The sequence below is a fragment of the Dama dama genome, unplaced genomic scaffold (assembly GCF_033118175.1).
Source record: "Dama dama isolate Ldn47 unplaced genomic scaffold, ASM3311817v1 ptg000094l, whole genome shotgun sequence".
NCBI classification, from domain to species: Eukaryota; Metazoa; Chordata; class Mammalia; order Artiodactyla; family Cervidae; genus Dama; species Dama dama.
This window is the reverse complement of record NW_026870909.1, coordinates 4,814,964-4,828,454: the sequence shown is the minus strand read 5'-3', so window position 1 is coordinate 4,828,454 and position 13,491 is coordinate 4,814,964.

Below are 13,491 nucleotides of genomic sequence, written 5' to 3'. Positions count from 1 at the left end.
ACCTCATTTTTTTGACACCTTTTGATGCTCTTCATGTTTTTTAACACCTTTTCATGCTCCTCCTATATTTCAGACCGTTTCAAGCTCCTCATCTTTTTGACACCTTTTGAAGCTCTTCATATTTATCACACCTTTTCAGGCTCTTCATGTTTTTCTACACCACTTAAAGCTCCTCCTATTTTTCAGACCGTTTTATTCTACTCATATTTTTCACACCTTTTTCAAACTCTTCATGTTTTTCAACACCACTTCATGCTCCTCCTAATTTTCAGACCGTTTCATGCCCATCTCATTTTTGACACCTTTAGAAGCTTTTCATATTTTTCACACCTTTTGAAGCTCTTCATATTTTTCACACCGTTTCATCCTCCTCATATTTTTCAGACCGTTTCATGCTCCTCATATTTTTGACTCCTTTTGAAGCTCTTCATATTTTTCACACCTTTTCAGGCTCTTCATGTTTTTCAACACCGCTTCATGCATCTCCTATTTTTCAGACCGTTTCATGCTCCTCGTATTTCTGACACCTTGTGAAAATCTTCATATTTTTCACACCTTTTCAGGCGCTTTCTGTTTTTCAACACCGCTTCATGCTCCTCCTATTTTTCAGACCGTTTCATGCTCTTCATATTTTTGACACCTTTTGAAGCTCTTCATATTTTTCACACCTTTTCAGGCTCTTCATGTCTTTGAACTCCTTTTCAGGCTCCTCCCCTTGTTCAGACCATTTCATGCTCCTCATATTTGTGACACCTTTTGAAACTCTTCATATTTTTCAAAAGTTTTCATGCTCTTCATGTTTTTCTTCACCGCTTCATGCTCCTCCTATATTTCAGCCCGTTTCATGCTCCTCATATTTTGATACCTTTTGAAGCTCTTCATATTTTTCACACCTTTTCACTCTCTTCATGTTTGTTAAAACTGTTTCTTGCTCCTCCTATTTTTCAGACCGTTTCTTGCTCCTCATATTTTGGCACCTTTTGAAGCTCTTCATATTCTTCTCACCTTTTGAGGCTCTTCATGTTTTTCAACACCACTTCATGCTCCTCCTATTTTTCAGACCGTTTCATGCTCCTCATATTTTTAACACCTTTTGAAGCTCTTCATATTTTACACTCTTTTTCAGGCTCTTCACGTTTTCAACACCGTTTCATGCTAATCCTATTTTTCAGACCGTTTCATACTCCTCATATTTTTGACACCTTTGAAGCTCATCATATATTTCACACGTTTTCATGCTCTTCACGTTTCTCTTCACCGCTTCATGCTCCTAATATATTTCAGCCCGTTTCATGCTCCTCATATTTTGATACCTTTTGAAGCTCTTCATATTTTTCACACCTTTTCACGCTCTTCATGTTTGTTAAAACCGTTTCTTGCTCCTCCTATTTTTCAGACCATTTCATGCTCCTCATATTTTTGACATCCTTTGAAGCTCTTCATATTTTTCACACCTTTTCACGCTCTTCATGTTCGTTTAAACCGCTTCATTCTCTTCCTATTTTTCAGACAATTTCATGCTCCTCATATTTTTGACATCCTTTGAAGCTCTTCATATTTTTCACACCTTTTCAGGCTTTTCATGTATTTCAACACCGTCTAATGCACCTCCTACTTTTCAGACCGTTTCATGCTCCTCATATGTTTCACACCTTTTTCAGGCTCTTCATGTTTTTCAACACCACTTCAAGCTCTTCCTATTTTTCAGACCGTTTCACGCTCCTCATATTTTTGACAGCTTTTGAAGTTCTTCATATTTTTCACACCTTTTCATGCTCCTCCTATTTTTCAGACCTTTTCATGCACCTCATTTTTTTGACACCTTTTGATGCTCTTCATGTTTTTTAACACCTTTTCATGCTCCTCCTATATTTCAGACCGTTTCAAGCTCCTCATCTTTTTGACACCTTTTGAAGCTCTTCATATTTTTCACACCTTTTCAGGCTCTTCATGTTTTTCTACACCACTTAAAGCTCCTCCTATTTTTCAGACCGTTTTATTCTACTCATATTTTTCACACCTTTTTCAAACTCTTCATGTTTTTCAACACCACTTCATGCTCCTCCTAATTTTCAGACCGTTTCATGCCCATCTCATTTTTGACACCTTTAGAAGCTTTTCATATTTTTCACACCTTTTGAAGCTCTTCATATTTTTCACACCGTTTCATCCTCCTCATATTTTTCAGACCGTTTCATGCTCCTCATATTTTTGACTCCTTTTGAAGCTCTTCATATTTTTCACACCTTTTCAGGCTCTTCATGTTTTTCAACACCGCTTCATGCATCTCCTATTTTTCAGACCGTTTCATGCTCCTCGTATTTCTGACACCTTGTGAAAATCTTCATATTTTTCACAACTTTTCAGGCGCTTTCTGTTTTTCAACACCGCTTCATGCTCCTCCTATTTTTCAGACCGTTTCATGCTCTTCATATTTTTGACACCTTTTGAAGCTCTTCATATTTTTCACACCTTTTCAGGCTCTTCATGTCTTTGAACTCCTTTTCAGGCTCCTCCTCTTGTTCAGACCATTTCATGCTCCTCATATTTGTGACACCTTTTGAAACTCTTCATATTTTTCAAAAGTTTTCATGCTCTTCATGTTTTTCTTCAGCGCTTCATGCTCCTCCTATATTTCAGCCCGTTTCATGCTCCTCATATTTTGATACCTTTTGAAGCTCTTCATATTTTTCACACCTTTTCACTCTCTTCATGTTTGTTAAAACTGTTTCTTGCTCCTCCTATTTTTCAGACCGTTTCTTGCTCCTCATATTTTTGGCACCTTTTGAAGCTCTTCATATTCTTCTCACCTTTTGAGGCTCTTCATGTTTTTCAACACCACTTCATGCTCCTCCTATTTTTCAGACCGTTTCATGCTCCTCATATTTTTAACACCTTTTGAAGCTCTTCATATTTTACACTCTTTTTCAGGCTCTTCACGTTTTCAACACCGTTTCATGCTAATCCTATTTTTCAGACCGTTTCATACTCCTCATATTTTTGACACCTTTGAAGCTCATCATATATTTCACACGTTTTCATGCTCTTCATGTTTCTCTTCACCGCTTCATGCTCCTAATATATTTCAGACCGTTTCATGCTCCTCATATTTTGATACCTTTTGAAGCTCTTCATATTTTTCACACCTTTTCACGCTCTTCATGTTTGTTAAAACCGTTTCTTGCTCCTCCTATTTTTCAGACCATTTCATGCTCCTCATATTTTTGACATCCTTTGAAGCTCTTCATATTTTTCACACCTTTTCAGGCTTTTCATGTATTTCAACACCGTCTAATGCACCTCCTACTTTTCAGACCGTTTCATGCTCCTCATATGTTTCACACCTTTTTCAGGCTCTTCATGTTTTTCAACACCACTTCAAGCTCTTCCTATTTTTCAGACCGTTTCACGCTCCTCATATTTTTGACAGCTTTTGAAGTTCTTCATATTTTTCACACCTTTTCATGCTCCTCCTATTTTTCAGACCTTTTCATGCACCTCATTTTTTTGACACCTTTTGATGCTCTTCATGTTTTTTAACACCTTTTCATGCTCCTCCTATATTTCAGACCGTTTCAAGCTCCTCATCTTTTTGACACCTTTTGAAGCTCTTCATATTTTTCACACCTTTTCAGGCTCTTCATGTTTTTCTACACCACTTAAAGCTCCTCCTATTTTTCAGACCGTTTTATTCTACTCATATTTTTCACACCTTTTTCAAACTCTTCATGTTTTTCAACACCACTTCATGCTCCTCCTAATTTTCAGACCGTTTCATGCCCATCTCATTTTTGACACCTTTAGAAGCTTTTCATATTTTTCACACCTTTTGAAGCTCTTCATATTTTTCACACCTTTTCAGGCTTTTCATGTATTTCAACACCGTCTCATGCACCTCCTACTTTTCAGACCGTTTCATGCTCCTCATATGTTTCACACCTTTTTCAGGCTCTTCATGTTTTTCAACACCACTTCAAGCTCTTCCTATTTTTCAGACCGTTTCACGCTCCTCATATTTTTGACAGCTTTTGAAGCTCTTCATATTTTTCACACACTTTCTGTTTTCATGTTTTTCAAAACTGCTTGATGCGCCTCCTATTTTTCAGACAGTTTCATTCTCCTCATATTTTTGACACATTTTGAAGCTTTTCATATATTTCACACCTTATCAGGTTCTTCATGTTACTCAACATCACTTCATGCTCCACCTATATTTCAGACCATTTTATGCTCCTCATATTTTTGACACATTTTGAAGGTCTCTATATTTTTCACACCTTTTCAGGCTCTTCATATTTTTAAACACCGCTTCATGCTCCTCCTATTTTTCAGACCATTTCATGCTCCTCATATTTTTGACACCTTTTGAAGCTCTTCATAGTTTCACACGTTGTCAGGCTCTTCATGTTTTTCTACAACGATTCATGCTCCTCCTATTTTTCAGACCTTTTCATGCACCTCATGTTTTTGACACCTTTTGAAGTTCTTCATATTTTTCACACCTTTTCATGCTCCCCCTATTTTTCAGACCTTTTCATGCACCTCATGTTTTTGACACCTTTTGAAGCTCTTCATGTTTTTTAACACCTTTTCATGCTCCTCCTATATTTCAGACCGTTTCAAGCTCCTCATCTTTTTGACACCTTTTGAAGCTCTTCATATTTTTCACACCTTTTCAGGCTCTTCATGTTTTTCTACACCACTTAATGCTCCTCCTATTTTTCAGACCGTTTTATTCTACTCATATTTTTCACACCTTTTTCAAACTCTTCATGTTTTTCAACACCACTTCATGCTCCTCCTAATTTTCAGACCGTTTCATGCCCATCTCATTTTTGACACCTTTAGAAGCTTTTCATATTTTTCACACCGTTTCTTGCTCCTCCTATTTTTTAGACCGTTTCATGGTCCTCATATTTTTGACACATTTTGAAGCTCTTCATATTTTTCACACCGTTTCTTGCTCCTCATATTTTTCAGACCGTTTCATGCTCCTCGTTTTTCTGACACGTTGTGAAGCTCTTCATATTTTTCAAAGCTTTTCATGCTGTTCATGTTTTTCAACACCCTTTTATGCTCCTCCTATTTTTGAGACCGTTTCATGCTCCTTGTATTTCTGACACCTTGTGAAGATCTTCATATTTTTCACACCTTTTCAGGCGCTTCCTGTTTTTCAACACCGCTTCATGCTTCTCCTATTTTTCAGACCGTTTCATGCTTCTCATATTTTGAAACCTTTTGAAGCTCTTCATATTTTTCACACCTTTTGAAGCTCTTCATATTTTTCACACGTTTTCAGGCCCTTCATGTTTTTCAACACCGTTTCATGTTCCTCGTATTTTTCAGACCGTTTCATGCTTCTCATATTTTGAAACCTTTTGAAGCTCTTCAAATTTTTCACACCTTTTCAGGCTCTTCATGTTTTGAACACCGCTTCATGCTCCTCCTATTTTTTACACCTTATGAAGCTCCTCATATTTTTCACACTTTTTCAGGCTCTTCATGTTTTTGAACACCGTTTCATGCTCCTCCCATTTTTCAGACCGTTTCATGTTCCTCATATATTTGACACCTTTTCAAGCTCTTCATATTTTTCACAACTTTTCAGGCTCTTCACGTTTTTGAACACCGGTTCATGCTCCGCCTATTTTTCAGACTGTTTCATGCTCCTCATATTTTTGACACCTTTGAAGCTCTTCATATATTTCACACCGTTTCAGGCTCTTCATTTGTTTGAACACCGCTTCATGCTCCTCCTATTTTTCAGACTGTTTCATGCTCCTCATATTTTTGACACCTTTGAAGCTCTTCATATATTTCACACCGTTTCAGGCTCTTCATTTTTTTGAACACCACTTCATGCTCCTCCTATTTTTCAGAATGTTTTATGCTCATTTCTTTTTTGACACCTTTTAAAACTCTTCATATTTTTCACACCATTTGAAACTCTTCATATTTTTCCACGTTTTCAAGCTCTTCATGTTTTTCAACACCACTTCAGCCTCCTCCTATTTTTCAGACCGTTTCATGGTCGTCATATTTTGACACGTTTTGAAGCTCTTTATATTTTTCACACCTTTTCAGGCTCTTCATGTTTTTAAACACCGCTTCATGCTCCTCCTATTTTTCAGACCATTTCATGCTCCTCCTATTTTTGACACCTTTTGAAGCTCTTCATATATTTCACACCTTTTCAGCCTTTTCATGTTTTTGAACACTACTTCACTGCTCCTGCTATATTTCAGATCGTGTCATGATCCTAATATTTTTGACAGCTTTTGAAGCCCTTCATATTTTTCACACCTTTTCAGGCTCTTCATGTTTTTCAACACCGCTTCCTGCTCCTCCTATTTTTCAGACCGTTTCATGCTCCACTTTATTTTTGACACCTTTTGAAGCTCTTCATATTTTTCACATCTTTTCAGGCTCTTCATGTTTTTCAACACCGCTTCATGCTCATCCTGCTTTTCAGACCGTTTCATGCTCCTCATATTTTTGACACCTTTTGAAGCTCTTCATATTTTTCACACCTTTTGAAGCTCTTCAAATTTTTCACACGTTTTCTGGCTCTTCATGTTTTTCAACACCACCTCATGCTTCTACTATTTTTCAGACCGATTCATGCTCCTCATGTTTTTCACACCTTTTGAAGCTCTTCATATTTTTCACACTTTTTCAGCCTCTTCATGTTTTTCAACACCACTTCATGATCCTCCTATTTTTCACACCGGTTCATGCTCATCTCATTTTTTACACATTTTGAAGCTGTTCATATTTTTCACACGTTTTGAAACTCTTCATATTTTTCACACGTTTTCTGGCTCTTCATATGTTTCAACACCACTTCATGCTCCTCCTATTTTTCAGGCCGATCCATGCTCCTCATATTTTTCACACCTTTTGAAGCTCTTCATATTTTTCACCCCTTTTCAGGCTCTTCATGTTTTTCAACACCTCTTAATGCTCCTCCTATATTTCAGACCGTTTCATGCTCCTCATGTATTTCACACCTTTTGGAGCTCTTCATATTTTTCACACCTTTTCAGGCTCTTCATGTTTTTCAACACCACTTCATGCTCCTCCTATTTTTCAGACCGTTTCATGCTCCTCATATTTTTGACACCTTTTGAAGCTCTCCATATTTTTCACACCTTTTCAGGCTCTACATATTTTTGAACACGGCTTCATGTTCCTCCTATTTTTCAGACGGTTTCATGCTCCTCATATTTTTGACACCTTTTGAAGCTCTTCATGATTTTCACACCTTTTTGGGCCCTTCATGTTTTTGAACACGGCTTCATGTTCTTCCTATTTTTCAGACCGTTTCATGCTCCTCATATTTTTGACACCTTTTGAAGCTCTTCATATTTTTCACACCTTTTCAGGCTCTTCTGTTTTTCAACACCACTTCATGCTCCTCCTATTTTTCAGACCATTTCATGCTCCTCATATTTTTGACACCTTTTGAATCTCTTAATATTTTTTACACCTTTTCAGCCTCTACATGTTTTTGAACACCGCTTCATGCTCCTCCTATTTTTCAGACCGTTTAATGGTCCTCAATTATTTCACACCTTTTGAAGCTCCTCATATTTTTCACATCTTTTGAAGCTCTTCATATTTTTCACACCTTTTCAGGCTCTGCATGTTATTGAACACCGCTTCATGTTCCTCCAATATTTCAGACCGTTTCTTTCTCCTCATATTTTTGACACCTTTTGAAGCTCCTCATATTTTTCACACCTTTTGAAGCTTTTCATGTATTTCACACCTTTACTGGGTTTTCAGGTTTTGAAGACCGCTTAATGCTCCTCCTATTTTTCACAACTTTTGAAGCTCTTCATATTTTTCGCACCTTTTCAGGCTCTTCATGTTTTTGAACAACGCTTCATGCTCCTCCTATTTTTCAGACCGTTTCTTACTCCTCATATTTTTGACACCTTTTGAAGCTCTTCATATATTTCACACCTTTTCAGTCTCTTCATGTTTACCAACACCACTTCATGCTCCTCCTATTTTTCAGACCGTTTCATGCTGATCTCTTTTTTGACAACTTTTGATGCTCTCATATTTTTCATACCTTTTGAAGCTCTTCATATTTTTCACACCTTTTCAGCCTCTTCATTTTTTTTAAAACCGCTTCATGCTCCTCCTATTTTTCACACCGTTTCATGATCATCTCATTTTTGACACCTTTTGAAGCTCTTCATATATTTCACACCTTGTCAAGCTCTTCATATTTTTCAGACCTTTTCAGGCTCTTCATGTTTTTGAACACCGCTTCATGCTCCTCCTATATTTCAGGCCGTTTCATGCTCCTTATATTTTTGACACCTTTTGAAGCTCTTCATATTTTCACACCTTTTCAAGCTCTTCATATTTTTCACACCCCTTCATGCTCCTCCTATTTTTCAGACCGTTTCATGCTCCTCATATGTTGCACTCCTTTTTCAGGCTCTTCATGATTTTCAACAACACTTCATGCTCCTCCTATTTTTCAGACCGTTTCATGCTCCTCCTATTTTTCTGACCGTTTGATGCACCTCATATTTTGACACCTTTTGAAGCTCTTCATATTTTTTACCTTTTCAGGCTCTTCATATTTTTCAAGACTGCTACATGCTTCTCCTATATTTCCGACCATTTCATGCTCCTCATATTTTTGATACCTTTTGAAGCTCTTCATATTTTTCACACCTTTTCAGGCTCTTCATGTTTTTCAACACCGCTTCATGCTCCTCCTATTTTCCAGACCGTTTCATGCTCCTCATATTTTTGACACCTTTGAAGCTCTTCATATATTTCAAACCTTTTCAGGCTCTTCAAGTTTTTCAACATAGCTTCATGCTCCTCATATTTTTCAGACCGTTTCATTCTCCTCATATTTTTGATACCTTTTGAAGCTCTTCATATTTTTCACACCTTTTCAGGCTCTTCATGTTTTTCAACACCGCTTCATGCTCCTCCTATTTTTCAGACCGTTTCATGCTCCTCATATTTTTGACACCTTTTACAGCACTTCATATTTTTCACATCTTTTCAGGCTCGTCATGTTTTCCAACACCGCTTCATGCTCCTCCTAATTTTCAGACCGTTTCATTCTCCTCATATTTTTGACACCTTTTGAAGCTCTTGATATTTTTCACACCTTTTCAGGCTCTTCATGTTTTTGAACACCGCTTCATGCTCCTCCTATTTTTCAGACCGTTTCATGCAACTCATATTTTTGAGACCTTTTGAAGCTCTTCATATTTTTCACACCTTTTCAGGCTCTTCATGTTTTTCACACCTTTTCAGGCTCTTCATGTTTTTGAACACCATTTCATGCTTCTCCTTTTTTGCAGACCGTTTCATGCTCCTCATATTTTTGACACCTTTGAAGCTCTTCATATATTTCAAACCTTTTCAGGCTCTTCAAGTTTTTCAACATAGCTTCATGCTCCTCATATTTTTCAGACCCTTTCACCCTCCTCATATTTTTGACACCTTTTTGAAGCTCTTCATATTTTTCACACCTTTCCAGGCTCTTCAAGTTTTTGAACACCGTTTCATGATCCTCCTATTTTTCAGACCGTTTCATGCTCCTCATATGTTGACACGTTTTGAAGTTCTTCATATTTTTCACACCTTTTCACGCTCTTCATGTTTTTCAGCACTACTTCATACTCCTCCTATTTTTCAGACCGTTTCATGCTCCTTATATTTTTGACACCTTTTGAAGTTCTTCATATTTTTCAAACTTTTCAGGCTCTTCATCGTTTTCAACACCACTTCATGCTCTTCCTATTTTTCAGACCGTTTCATGCTCCTCATATATTTCACACCTTTTGAAGCTCTTCATGTTTTTTAACACCTTTTCATGCTCCTCCTATATTTCAGACCGTTTCATGCTCCTCATATATTTGACACCTTTTGAAGCTCTTCATATTTTTCACACCTTTTCAGGCTCTTCATATTTTTCAACACCGCTTCAAGCTCCTCCTATTTTTCAGACCGTTTCTTGATCCTCGTATTTTTCACACCTTTGAGGCTCTTCATATATTTCACACCTTTCCAGCCTCTTCATATTTTTCAACACCGCTTCATGCTCCTCCTAATTTTCAGACCGTTTCATTCTCCTCATATTTTTGACACTATTTGAAGCTCTTCATATTTTTCACACCTTTTCAGGCTCTTCATGTTTTTTAACACTTTTTCATGCTCCTCCTATATTTCAGGCCGTTTCATGCTCCTTATATTTTTGACACCTTTTGAAGCTCTTCATATTTTCACACCTTTTCAAGCTCTTCATATTTTTCACACCCCTTCAAGCTCCTCCTATTTATCAGACCATTTCATGCTCCTCATATGTTGCACTCCTTTTTCAGGCTCTTCATGATTTTCAACAACACTTCATGCTCCTCCTATTTTTCAGACCGTTTCATGCTCCTCCTATTTTTCTGACCGTTTCATGCACCTCATATTTTGACACCTTTTGAAGCTCTTCATATTTTTTACCTTTTCAGGCTCTTCATATTTTTCAACACTGCTACATGCTTCTCCTATATTTCCGACCATTTCATGCTCCTCATATTTGATACCTTTTGAAGCTCTTCATATTTTTCACACCTTTTCAGGCTCTTCATGTTTTTCAACACCGCTTCATGCTCCTCCTATTTTCCAGACCGTTTCATTCTCCTCATATTTTTGACACCTTTTGAAGCTCTTGATATTTTTCACACCTTTTCAGGCTCTTCATGTTTTTGAACACCGCTTCATGCTCCTCCTATTTTTCAGACCGTTTCATGCAACTCATATTTTTGAGACCTTTTGAAGCTCTTCATATTTTTCACACCTTTTCAGGCTCTTCATGTTTTTCACACCTTTTCACGCTCTTCATGTTTTTGAACACCATTTCATGCTTCTCCTTTTTTGCAGACCGTTTCATTCTCCTCATATTTTTGACATCTTTTGAAGCTCTTCATATATTTCACACCTTTTCAGGTTTTTCATTTTTTTCAACACCACTTCATGCTCCTCCTATTTTTCAGACCGTTTCATGCTCATCTCATTTTGACACCTTTTGAAGCTCTTCAAATTTTTCACACCTTTTGAAGCTCTTCATATTTTTCCTATTTTTGAAGCTCTTCATATTTTCACACCTTTTCAGGCTCTTCATGTTTTTCAACACCGCTTCATGCTCCTCCTATTTTTCAGACTGTTACATGCTCCTCATATTTTTGACACCTTTTGAAGCTTTTCATATTTTTCACACCTTTTCAGGCTCTTCATTTTTTTCAACACTACTTCTTGCTCCTCCAAATTTTCAGACAGTTTCATACTCATCTAATTTTTGACACCTTTTGAAGCTCTTCATATTTTTCAAACCTTTTGAAGCTCTTCGTATTTTCACACATTTTCAGGCTCTTCATATTTTTGAACACCGCTTCATGCTCCTTCTATTTTTCAGAGAGTTTCATGCTCCTCATGTATTTCTCACCTTTTGAAGCTCTTCATATTTTTCACACCTTTTCAGGATCTTCATGTTTTTCCACACCACTTCATGCTTCTCCTATTTTTCAGCCCGTTTCATGCACCTCATGTATTTCACACCTTTTGAAGCTTTTCATATTTTTCACACCTTTTCAGGCTCTTCACGTTTTGATCACCATTTCATGCTCCTTTATTTTTCAGACCGTTTCATGCACCTCATATTTTTGACACGTTTTGAAGCTCTTCACATTTTTCACACCTTTTCAGGCTCTTCATATTTTTGAACACCGCTTCATGCTCCTCATATTTTTCAGACCGTTTCATTCTCCTCATATTTTTGATACCTTTTGAAGCTCTTCATATTTTTCACACCTTTTCAGGCTCTTCATGTTTTTCAACACCGCTTCATGCTCCTCCTATTTTTCAGACCGTTTCATGCTCCTCATATTTTTGACACTTTTTACAGCACTTCATATTTTTCACATCTTTTCAGGCTCGTCATGTTTTCCAACACCGCTTCATGCTCCTCCTAATTTTCAGACCGTTTCATTCTCCTCATATTTTTGACACCTTTTGAAGCTCTTGATATTTTTCACACCTTTTCAGGCTCTTCATGTTTTTGAACACCGCTTCATGCTCCTCCTATTTTTCAGACCGTTTCATGCAACTCATATTTTTGAGACCTTTTGAAGCTCTTCATATTTTTCACACCTTTTCAGGCTCTTCATGTTTTTCACACCTTTTCAGGCTCTTCATGTTTTTGAACACCATTTCATGCTTCTCCTTTTTTGCAGACCGTTTCATGCTCCTCATATTTTTGACACCTTTGAAGCTCTTCATATATTTCAAACCTTTTCAGGCTCTTCAAGTTTTTCAACATAGCTTCATGCTCCTCATATTTTTCAGACCCTTTCACCCTCCTCATATTTTTGACACCTTTTTGAAGCTCTTCATATTTTTCACACCTTTCCAGGCTCTTCAAGTTTTTGAACACCGTTTCATGATCCTCCTATTTTTCAGACCGTTTCATGCTCCTCATATATTTCACACCTTTTGAAGCTCTTCATATTTTTCACACCTTTTCAGGCTCTTCATGTTTTTCACACCTTTTCACGCTCTTCATGTTTTTGAACACCATTTCATGCTTCTCCTTTTTTGCAGACCGTTTCATTCTCCTCATATTTTTGACATCTTTTGAAGCTCTTCATATATTTCACACCTTTTCAGGTTTTTCATTTTTTTCAACACCACTTCATGCTCCTCCTATTTTTCAGACCGTTTCATGCTCATCTCATTTTGACACCTTTTGAAGCTCTTCAAATTTTTCACACCTTTTGAAGCTCTTCATATTTTTCCTATTTTTGAAGCTCTTCATATTTTCACACCTTTTCAGGCTCTTCATGTTTTTCAACACCGCTTCATGCTCCTCCTATTTTTCAGACTGTTACATGCTCCTCATATTTTTGACACCTTTTGAAGCTTTTCATATTTTTCACACCTTTTCAGGCTCTTCATTTTTTTCAACACTACTTCTTGCTCCTCCAAATTTTCAGACCGTTTCATACTCATCTAATTTTTGACACCTTTTGAAGCTCTTCATATTTTTCAAACCTTTTGAAGCTCTTCGTATTTTCACACCTTTTCAGGCTCTTCATATTTTTGAACACCGCTTCATGCTCCTTCTATTTTTCAGAGAGTTTCATGCTCCTCATGTATTTCTCACCTTTTGAAGCTCTTCATATTTTTCACACCTTTTCAGGCTCTTCATGTTTTTCCACACCACTTCATGCTTCTCCTATTTTTCAGCCCGTTTCATGCACCTCATGTATTTCACACCTTTTGAAGCTTTTCATATTTTTCACACCTTTTCAGGCTCTTCACGTTTTGATCACCATTTCATGCTCCTTTATTTTTCAGACCGTTTCATGCACCTCATATTTTTGACACGTTTTGAAGCTCTTCACATTTTTCACACCTTTTCAGGGTCTTCATATTTTTGAACACCGCTTCATGCTCCTC